Genomic DNA, 12,292 nt, shown 5'->3' with positions numbered 1-12,292 from the left:
GTTGGTTTGTGCATGCAAATGCTTTTCAAATAAGGACCTCTTGGCTCAGTATGTTCATCATGTTTAGTCCGCAGCCAGACCAGGTTCAGATAGCATTTGCAACTCTCAGCTTGATATGTTCTGAACTACACTGCATTAAATAAACAGCAGAACAGTCCGCATAATGTAATTTGTCAGTCAAGAAGGATATGTTTTGTACATATTTCAAGATCATTATGCTGTTCTGTGTTGTTTGTTTTCTGCAGTTGACTCTGAACAATTTGTTTTAATCATTACTCAGCCATTTCACCTTTTGAAACAAATGAGAGGTCAGAGATTTGTATGTGTACTACGTCATGCCACTTGGTTTAATTATTCCCAATGCTTCTTTATCATGTACTCTAGCTGATGAAATGAATAGCTCTCTCATCTCCCTTCATAAAAAACACAGACCGTGTGTCATACTTTGAATGTGCTCTGTGTTTAAAGCTAGAGTGCGGGACTTTTACATATAAATGAACGTCCGTTACATTCAAGCTTTTGCCAAGCGAGTTCACACAATGCTGATTAAGCCCATTACTGCCAGGTATACCTCTCTGTATTTCGCAATATACCGGAGTACGTTCCGCACTGGCGCACTGTTAGTGATGCGTTTTATGTCAACCAGCAATGATTGGTTTGCAAATGAGACTAAATTGCATAGAGTTAAATTGAGTTACATCCCCTCTGTAGATAATGATTTAAAATTTGTTTAGATTTGTATTATTATTACATTGTCGTCAACGTCAGTAGTGTCACTAGTGTCACTAGTGTCACTAGTGCTGCTAGCAGGACATGCCAACAATTCGATAGAAAAACCGGTGGAGCTAGCATCCAATCACAAGGATGTGTCAAAGTAACGAGCTACATGCAGGATTGATTGAAGCATGGGCTTGCACGATGGGAGGGCAAAAAATATTATGCAACTCTTGTTGTTGCTGCTAGAATCAGGGTGCAATTTGTGTCAATCATTCATTCCCCATTGGTTATGAGGCTCACTAGAAGATGAAGACAGTTGGAGGACTGCGCCATGCCCGCTGAAGTATCCACCTTCTCCTCCCCCCTGCAGCTGGCACCTTTGTCACGTTGGTGCATTAACTTCTCTTTCCAGTGATGAGCTGAAGGGCAATTCTTCATTGGTCTTTGATTCCAGAGGGTGAGGAGCTGACCTGCCTTTCCCCAAGTATATTATCAAATGTATGTAAGTCAAACTAATGGGATACATTGGTACATTTGGGAGGCAGTGACAGTGTGTCATCATGTGCCTTTCAAGCTGGCCTTCACACTGCCAGGCCAATCAGCTGCCTAACAGGCTCTCAGAAGGCAGTGGGAGCACCATGAAAAAATCAAGAGCGCTAGTATTGAGACGAAGTGGAGTGATTACAGGCTGAAGTGAGTGAATGTGCAAGTGTCTGACCTTCTTTATATTTTGATATGAGAGCATAACTCTTTGTATCACGTTGTTCAGTGGAAAACCAGGGTACTAAAGGAAGGTGATTTAACAGGCCTCCAGACGATCCAGCAGATTTACTGTCTGCGAGTCATGTTAGATACACTAAAATATATAGAGCAAATCTACAGGAGTGAGGTTAAAGGCCAAGGCTTGATACTTTTTTGTTACTTTTTCAAAATCTGCAAAGATCTGGTGCTCCATTTAACAGAAAATCACATTTTAGATGGATATGAAACGTCAACCACAACAACGAAAGACTACTGTGCTGTTGGAAGCATGGATGTGTAGTTGGAAGCCATGGTGGAAAGACTCAGCTCCTGCGCTGTTGGAAGCCATGGTGGAAGACACAGAAACAGATGACCAGTCGGTTGAAGGTATCACATGATGCTTGTTAAATGCTATAACACTAACTGATATGCTCTTGTGATCATGATAACAATCATGCTATTATTACCCAAGCCAATATGATGTAGAATTATGGTGTTTGTAAAGCAAGGGTTGGCTAAATCGATCGTACAAAATGATATTGTTTTAATGTTGCCGCAATGAGACAAAAACGTTTTTTTTTCCCAGTGTGTTTTTCAGATGAAACTGCCGATCACCCTGAACTGCAGGCTGCAGAGGCTAGTGTGTTTACACCTGCAACCAACAGCAGCCCCCGTCCCATGCCTCCTACTGAAGCACACAAAAGCTGTATTTTGCACATTTATATTTCTGCAAATAAACAGTTGTGGAAACAAATGTATGTATAGTGACTGTTCTCGTATCTGAAAACAATGAGAAGAACTCCCGCACACTGTATTGGTTATTGCTGAAATGTTTAACTGATGGACAGGTAATAATTAAGTAATGATTCAGTACTCAGTAACCACTCAGTATGATGCACCACTTTACTTGAAGGGACACAAAAGCAGTAAGTAAACGTAAGATAATGATGAAGTAATGAGGGACTACTTAGTAAATACTCAGTATGATGCATCACTTTACTTTAGGAGACACAAAAACAGCAACTAATGTTTAAGTTATTAGTAATGAATGAGTCGTTACTAGTTTTGTGCTGTTGACCAGCTGTTGATAGTCAATAAACCTCTGCAAACCGTAGCCTTGCTGCTTGTTTTACCACAATGTCTTGTTTTCTGTTTCTATATGCGTTAAATAGATGTTCTGTGTATGTGTAGGCTTTGGAGTTGTTTAAAGGCACCTTTGACAGAACTGGGCTGAGTAACAGAAAATAATGTAATGAGTCATGTAACCAATGACTTTTGCTGTTGCGTGATATGTAAAGATGTCATGGTACAGCTGTATCACTCCCAGTGTCTCTGTCTGTCTGACTGTCTCCTGTTGGTTCCCCTCCTGTGTTTGTCTGTGTATGTGTGTGAACCTCCACTCAGAACCTGACACACCTGCTACTCATCTGCTGCTACTCACCTGTTCTCCATCCATCAATCAAGACCATGCAGTATATCTACTGGTACTATGTCTCAGCCTCTGACCTGCTTTATAGAAAGTTTTTCCTGCATCTTTGACTTACCCTCTGACTCTTTGTGTTCAGGTTCAGTCCTCAACCTGACACCTGCTTCCAGTCTACTCACTCTCGGCTCTCCAGAAACTTCTCACCACGGATTCACCACTGCTCCACGTCAGCCAGCTGTCCTCACCCAGTCTACCTGCTCACAGAGCTTTCCTCCAGCCACCTGGTTACTTTTTCGACTGGTTCATACAATAAACCTAAACTAACCACATCAACTCTCTCTGTTGTTGAGTCGTGATTTTGGGTCCAGAATCTGTGTACCATAACAAATGTAAAAAAAATTTAAGCAACTTTACCCAACACTGGTCGTAAATAAGGATACTGTCACCAAGTGACAACATATAAACAATGAATAGCAGTGACTCAAGCACTGGTCCTTGGAGCATCCCAGATTTTACAGTTGAGATATTGTATGTGAGGTGCTATCGTCATTACCGATAATATGTTCTGTTTTTGCTGACAGATTTGAGAGTAAGGGCTGACTCCTGAACACCTGCACAGACTTCAAGTCAAGATTCATGGTAGAGCAGCAAGAGACTGAGACTTAACAGGAGGCTTGGCAGGCTGAAAGTGAACCACAGGAGCTCTCCTCATTCTCATCAACTGCTGCTAAAAATTGCAACAAGGAGCACTGACCACCATGTTGCTCCAGTGGAGCTGCTCTGGAAAACTCCCAGGTGTGAGATATGTGTTTATAATCCTCTCTTTCCCCCTGCAACAATGCTTTAACAAAGTTAACATAAATATAAAGTCCTCTTAGTCAGTCTGACTGGCTTTATAACTGTGAAATTGTAATTGTTGATCTCTTTACTTTATCCTCCTTGTGTTTAACTGCTTCTTGCTGCCTTTATCCTCCATTTATCAGTGTTTTGCAGATACACGTGTGCTCTGGTTATTAATTGGAGAATATTGTGCCCCTCCCTTCTGACATTTAAGCAGGCTTTGTGAAAGTAAAATCATTATCCATCAAGCTCCCTTTTGCTCCATCCTTGTCACCGTGCCTATCCTCAACACTTGTGAGAAGCTTTTATTGTTTTCAACTGTCTGGGATTTTTAGTGGAAGACTCTTAAAGGCTTGGTGCACAGTCACATCACGTCGTCTGACTGAGTTATAGGCAAGATACTTGCTCCCCACCATTAAATGAAGTACTTGTGTCTCGTATGATGAAGCATCATATAATTGTGTCCCTACTCTTGTTCACTGAGCTCTCCGAAAGGATTTAAGCTTATGTACTATAGACCGATACACCATTTTGATGACTTATCAGGCTGGTATTGACATTCTATTAAAAGATCCTGCAATGAAACCTAAGGAGCTGGTAATTTCATTGGTGTCAGTGAAATTATGTGACTACTCAGACAAAACTGAATTTTTGCAAATTTTATGATTTATTTATTTAAATTTGGCATTCAACACGCTGGAAAAGCAAACGGGTTAGATCTAAAACACTGGTATTGTTTAGACAAACAAATTGGTAGAGTCCCTAGGCCAGCATCATTTTCTTTAATAATAATCTCTGTGTGTCTATATGCATACAAAATACTGCTCTTGTGAATGTCATCACACTGAAAATCTCTCAAAACTCTCATTCACCAATTAAATGCATTAACTTTGCATAAGACAAACTTTTTGTTTTAGTTTGGACACAGCTTTATACCTTAATACAAAAACTACTCACAATAGACGAAAGTCACTACCAACTTTATGTTTATGTGTTTGTCTGTGTTGCAGGATAACATTACTACATTTGCCAGGAAGCTGAATGTCAGAGAGATCAGTCTCTGCTCTAATGAGATGGACAAGTGCTGAGCAGCAGATGCAGGCGAAGCTAATAATGATAGATGTTAAGGCTGGTTGTCAGTTCATTTCAACAAAACTAATCTCCAGGCCTCCATTTCTCTCTGACTCCAATAATTCCTCTTCACAGTTTCGGCCAGTGAGATTATAGCTAAGAACCAGAACTCTTAGACATAATGTCACAATCAAAAGATAATCAAGAGATCTGCACTGCAGCATATTATATCTTCATCTTTGCAAGTTGTTACATGTTATATATTAATTTTTCACTCTCAAAAGCTGAACAAAAAAGTCATTAATTTAGTCACTGCAAATCAGTTTTTAATCACATGACATTTTCCTGATATTTCTGACACTTGTGTTTGGTTTCCTGGAACAAATGAAATTGCGCTGAAAACCTTTCAGTAAGTTTAAAGCTGCACTAATGAATATCTTTATATTAACAATGAATAAAACAAGTATTTGTAATATGAGAGGTGTTGCCCCTTGTGATGAATCCACAGAGAATTGTCATCCAACTTTGCAGTCTCCCTCAGTTCTACAGAGCTTTTTAGCGTCCTTTAGCTAATTGTAGTGATGTCCCGATCAAGTTGTTTTGGCCCTGATTTTCATCTGAGATAACATTGGGTATCTGCCAATCCGATATTTATATTTACCTAAATGCTGATTAAATATGTGTCGACTGAAAAAACAGCTGTTAGCTACTAAATTTGGCACACCTTATAATAATAATGAAGGTTTTGGTTCAAAACTATCAAGGTGGTAAGCCTAAATTATTGACATGATATAAATGAAAGATTAACTGTGGGAATGCAACTCCTGAAAATGACATGATGCAATCTGCTAGAGAGAAGACCTATCACTCTGTTGGAGTAAAAAAAACACTCAGTCTGCTCGTGGTTGTACAGTGGTGTTACAGAGTGGAGTTTCTTCCCTCACAAATGCTCTTTGGCCGAATAGCTGATGTTTGTCGTTTTAACCGGTGAAAACGACGCGCTGGGTAAAAATGAGAAGCTGCTTCCTGAATGTTTTATACACTGCTGCTCTTTGCTAATGAGAGCGTCAGAGCTTAGCTATTCCATCAGTCCATTTTACTGACAACCATACTCCTCTCACTTGAGAGGAAGTAAAGAGCAGGAGCAGGTCAAAACCAGCCTTCAGCTACACCATGAACCTACACAGCAAACAATCCTGTATGTTTTATCTATATTATCTGTGTATGATGTCTACCGATGTGAGCAATAACTCCACTTCGGTTTCACCTGTTTTGCATTGGTAACAAGAGAAATTCATTACAACACATTTATTTTTTGAAAAATAAACCATATTAAAGTAAAAACTATGCTAAATTAAAGAAGGAGGCATTATACTCTGGCCTGAAATAGATCATTTAGCGATACATGTCTTCCAATTAGCTTAACCCCTAACTTGTGCTTAAAGATGAATAAACAAAGCAAACAACACCACACTTCAGAACACTCCACACACAGCAATCACAAACTGAAACCCATTTTCCTTTGAACTGCACTAAATGACATGCAGGAATGGAGACTGCAGTGTGTCCGCCCACAGACTCAACAACCAAATCCACCCTCAGTCATACAGGGGCCAAGTGTTGTTAAGCTTTGTGCTGCTGCATTTCTGTGGGGTTTAGATTTGGATAAGCTGAGGCTCTGACTCTCCATCACTCAGCTCATGTTAGCTCATGTCAATTGCATCGACATTTCCTGTCCTCCTGTGCACTTCATTTCATGGCCTATGTGACCTTTTCTTGACAGGTACACTGGAAAAATGTGCACATCTTGACGAGTTTTCCATTTTAGAGAGACACTTGAAAGGTGTGCAGAAGGATGAGCTTTTCAAAGTATTTCTTTTAAACAAAATTTGCCTTGAAAAGAAAATTCATCCTAAAATGGAGTTAAGAAAATATATGAATATGTACTCCTATTATAATGTACAGCTCAGTTTTGGGGAGACCACACTTGAGTTGTAACTTTTTACTTCCAATCATGTAATCAAACTGAACAAACCAAAAAGATGGAAACCAGAGGAGAGAGAAAGACTGACTGACTGCTAGGGACACAGGGTTGTAAACTTATACTGTCACTGTTTTGGGTTTTTGTCCTGTTATTTCCTGTTTTATTTTATAGTGTTCTTCTCTCCTTGTGTGTCTCATTGTTTTACTTCCTGTCTTTGTTTGCTTTTTTCTCCAGTTTTGATTGTTTGCCCCGCCCTAATTAGACACCTATGTCTCGTTGTCTTCCCTACCTAAGTGTATTTAGTCAGAGTTTTTTCCTTTGTTCAGTGTCACTTCATCATTGTATGTGGTACCTTTTGTGGCAAGCTTTCTAGCCCTCACCCTGTGTGTCTGTTGTTGTTTGTCAAGTGTCCCAGCCTTGGTTTCCTGTGTGTTCAGCTTGGACTTAACTTCTGTTTCTTTTTGACCTTGCACAGATTGTTTGATTTTGAATCTTGCCTGCTCCTTGTCGGATTTGTTTGCCTGTCTTGGACTGCCTTCCTGATTTGGACCTCTGCCTGCCTGACTATCTGTATAAGCCTTTCCTCTGTAATAAATTACTGAACTGCATCTGCTCAGACTCTAAATCTGCGTTTGGGTCCTATTCCCTCGGGTTCCCTGTTTCCCTGCGTGACACCCACATAACATATACTGTATGGGGTGATCAGGCAGTTAGTCCAGCTGAACCCAACTCATGCCCATGCAAGGTGAAATTGTCTAGAGGGGTGTCATAACAGTACCAGCCTCATTCAGGCAAAAGGTACGCAACCAACAATTAATGTTGGATTTTTTAGTCTTTCCCTTCCTTTAGCTGCCAAACCCTATCCATACCTTAACCATATGCTAGTTCCTATGTACTAGTAACTATTAAGGTATTATAGAAAAAAGATAATACTTAGTCTTGTTGAACATTCAACAAGACTAAGAGTCTACAGCCATGCCAGCGGCTCTGTGAAATTGTACTTTGGCACAGCAGTGCTTTGAACCAAATGCTAACATGCTGATGTTAAGCAGGTGTAATGTTTACCATGTTTGGCATCTTACATTTATTACTTATTTATTTAAGTAAATACAAAGTATAGCTGAGACTGATGGGAATGTCATTAGTTCTGCAGGTATTTGGTCGTAAACCAAATGTAAATTTTGACCTGATGGTGGCACTAGATGTAGGGATTAAAGCAAAAATCTTCTGATTGAAAATCTTTTTTCAGGCCAAGTCATATTCCAGAGGAATAATTAGCCCACGACACCTGCTAAACAAATAACACTATGTAAAATTATGAGATTTTAGCACCACCCCACGCTTAACTATTGCTGCTGTTCTCTAATGGAGCCATCAAGTTGTAAAAAAGGCTTTAACCTACACTTTATTTAATTAATCAAGACTAATGGCTTTTTAAGGGAAGATACTATTGAACAGCTTTATTGCCAGTTTGCTTTTACGTAATTTCAATGCTGTTTTCAATATGAAATAAAACTGATACTTTCTTTAGGTTTTTTTCAAGGATTTTCAGTGTGTCATATGTTTTTATTTTTTACTTATTATAACACCAAACAAAACAATGTTTTTGTTTTAAGTGAGCCTCGAATCACTAAACAGAAAAAAAACAAGGATCAAGGAAGAATGAGGAGGAGGTGGCTCTAACAGGTGTAGCTCTTGCTCCAGGAGTGGAGGATGAGGTGGAGGAGGTGCAATGGAGGAGGAGGATGAGGCAGCTGTAGCAGCAGCAGCAGTGGCTCTGGCTCCAGGAGTGGAGGATGAGGAGAAGGGGGCTCTAGCCGGTGCAGTGGCTCTGACTCCAGGAGTAGAGGAGGAGGAGGCAGAAGAGATGGAACTTTTCTTACCCTAACTGCTGAGAGGACCTTCCTTTCCTTTTGCTTGTCAATGTTCGTCTTCTTCAGATGATTGCGGTATCTCTCTTAAGAGGAAAAAGCAGGCCCAATTTCCATTTTGGAGGCCGTTTTTCCTGTTGCCTTCATATGGAACTTGGTGATGGCTAAGCCTTTGTGTCTCAATGTTCAGCCTGACCATATCTTTCTCAATGTCGTTCATGATGTTAAACAATCCTTCGACAAGAGGGCCAGAGAACAATGACAGAAGAATCTTTACCAACTTCCCTAAGAAGGGGAATCTCATCCCTCCCTCTGGCATCTTCATGGTAAAGTTCCTACTCCACCAGTCAACATCGATTCGTGCAGTATTCTCCTCAAAGCATTTGCCCTGTGCTCCTAGATCTGAGTCAATCTGGTTGGCTTGCACCTCTCCATCCAGTTGACCCAGCTCCTCAGATTTCAATAGAATCAATAATGGTGTCAGCACAGACTAAGAGGTGATTGTTATTGTTGAGGGGAAAGTATATCTGGAGGAATGCTGCTGCCTTGATGTTCTCCGAGACAGCTGTAGACCTGCACAGGGCTTCTTCTCCACTCTAGCCTTGTTCAACGCAAAGAAGCTGAATCTCCCCACAGAAAATGTTTTGTCAGGGTACTGCAGTTCTCTCTTCTGAACATCAAGCTTCAACAAGCCCTTCACTCTCAAGGGGATGGTTTGAGGCTTCATGAACATGACAGATGTGTGTCTTCTGGTTTCTGTTGGGATCCTTGCAGATTTTACCATTTGCTGCTGCAACTGCATGCTTGTCAAAGACCCTGGTTCAGGAGTCATCTGCATTACAAAAAGCATATGCCGTGTGTAGTATGAGGCGTGTGCATAAGATAGGACAAGATTAAGACAATCTTAAAAGTGCACTTCGTCTTCAGCAACCGATTGGTTTAGGTTAACCAGTGGTTGCACAATAGTGAGCGCAGGTCATGCTCCGCTATGAATGAACATATGTGCACTTTCTGATTGCACAGATGGTTGGCCATAGATTTGTGTACCCCCGTCGTGGTGGTTGTTGTACCAGGCAGGGAGGACGTGTGCTGCAGAGCGTGAACAGCAGCCTTATTACTAGCTTCTGATTGATGGCGAGCTGGCACTTTTTTGTTGTTACTGCCATACTGAATTCTCTTGTGGCATACCATGCAAAAACATATCTGGCTATTTGATTATTTATTTATTTATTTTTTTTGCACCATGAACTAAAAGGCTTGCTGTTCTCCCCTGTTCTGGAGAGCCAAGCCCATCTCCATTTTATTTTTGACAGTTTTATCGATATATCTGATACATTGGAGCCTTCCTTCACTAAAAGCGTATTCATTCTAGTTGGCCTGAAGGATGGTAGCATTTTAGGGACAAATTAAAATTATTACTTGCGTTTGGTTCATTAACTGTCTGTTTACTTTTCAAATAGATGTTCTACATCTCATGGTTTCATAGAGCTGCTGGGATCACTGTGTCTCAGACACCAATAGCCTATTTAATGCTTCAGAAAAGATTAATCACTGTCAGTAAATCCAAGGTGTAACTTCATCAAAATGACACAATACTAAGCTTTATCTACATACACAAATCTTTGTTGACCTGACAGTGACTACTCTTTTCTAAAGCATTAAAATATTGGTGTCCGAGACACTATACAGCTGCCGGTGAGCCTGGCGGCTGTATAGTCTACGGGACATCGTGAGTTTACGCTACTGTCAGACGTGCACCCATTCTCTCACACAAACTAACTGAAAACTGTCACGATTCTTTGCTGCTGGAATAAACTTTCCTTGTGGATTATTCTCAGTTGGAAGATGTTGGTCATTGCAAAAGGATTTCTTTTTTGTTTGTCGGAGTGGTAATTTGGAGGTTTTGGGGTATTTTGGGGTATTTTGTCACTCTGGGTGGGATTAAAATCACTGATCAGCCCATGCAACATTGAAAACACCCAACCTCTATTAGAGAAATGCAGTAAATCCCATTCAAATGGGGCCATTTTGCACACTGGATTCGTTTCGTCCAAACTTGAGTTTGATTGTCCCCCTCCCCACTCACCCAGCTGCACCACTTTGACACATGTTTGCTGCTGATCAGTGGTACATTTGCATGAATTTCATCATCAATATACAGCTGTTGGCCACCATTACCTAAAAATTGAGGTTAGTAATGTGTCTGCTCCCCATAAATCAATGAGATTTCACCTTTTCTATTTGCTTACAACAATCCTCTGCTACTCCTGGCTAACGATGCAAAAATGTTGAATTATGATGTCACAGCATCACCTGGATTTTCTTCTTGTCGGTGTATGGATAGTGTGATATTGATAGTGTGTTATGACCATGCGTAAACAGCAGTGGACACTGTCTAAGACCACTACATACAGGTGGACTCAGACATGTAAGGGACTGTATAAAAATTATAAGGGGGAGGAGTGTTAGAAAAGGGGAAGGGTTATGAATATTTTCTTTTTGCTGTAAGGAGGGTAGTCTACATTTTTTTGGGGGGTTTTGGGGTATTTTGTCACGTTTATAAAGTCATATTTTGGTGTTTAGCCTACACACAAGCTGACGGTAGATTAAAGTTGAATGTGCGCGTGTCCGCCAAGACGTGATTAATTGATTAGCCTACTTCAATATACAGTGGGGCTATATTATTGTCTCTGTTGGTTTCGTTACTCTTCATACTATTGTTATATTGTCAAGAAAGGAAGTGTGTGATTTTCAGTTTGTGCCTTTAATTAGTAACCTAAGAGAAGGCCCAGTCTTCTAGTAGTGTCAGTAGGCTAGCCTATAGAACTCCATTATTTGAGCCGACTTCACTCGCAGCAGCTTTTAACACATGGGTGGCTGAAAAAGATGATAAATATGTAGCACTTGCAGTGCAGCGAAACCAACGTGGTATAAGATCATCAATAATAACGTGCTATATTTATAGATTGTGTGTTATCCTACATCCAAGTAGACTGTACGCCTATTCAAATCCCCCTGCCCCTTTTTTTTGTCTTTGGATCTACACTGATCCCATACATGGCCTCTCTGGAATCAAACTAACAAACATCTTTAATCCCTGTAGATGAAAAGATAGAGAGAGAGAGAAAGTCAGAGATTCACCAAAGTTTTTACAAATTAATTCTGAGGGGTGCATGCCATACTTGTTGAGACATTTCACTCAAAACCACATGCTTTGTCAAACTGCTTGTGTCCCCAGATCTCAGCAATTAACTTGGTGAATAAAATGTAATCATAACTGATGGGTAAGATGCCCCAGGTTGTAAAAACTTGAAATTTTCCTTTAAATCTGGACATGGCTAATTCAAACAGATGATTGTTGCCCTCTATGCAGCTCCTGAAGGATCTCCCTCCCACACACATACACATGCAATACACATCACAGCCATGTTTGGACGTCTGTCAGCTACTCCTAGCTAACAATTCAGGAATGTACAGTGTGTCTGTAAAAAATGCATGAACCTCCACCCTACCGCCCCCACCAGTTTTTAATAGGCTTTACTTCCACCTGGTCAGCTGACCTGGCGCTCCATGTGGGCCCGGAGAGCCTCGTCTCATTAAGCAGAGGCCTGCGGAGCTGTGGCAATTAACTTCAGCATGCTG

The sequence above is a fragment of the Siniperca chuatsi genome, linkage group LG5 (assembly GCF_020085105.1).
Source record: "Siniperca chuatsi isolate FFG_IHB_CAS linkage group LG5, ASM2008510v1, whole genome shotgun sequence".
Taxonomy (NCBI): Eukaryota; Metazoa; Chordata; class Actinopteri; order Centrarchiformes; family Sinipercidae; genus Siniperca; species Siniperca chuatsi.
Note: the sequence above shows the minus strand (reverse complement) of the source record.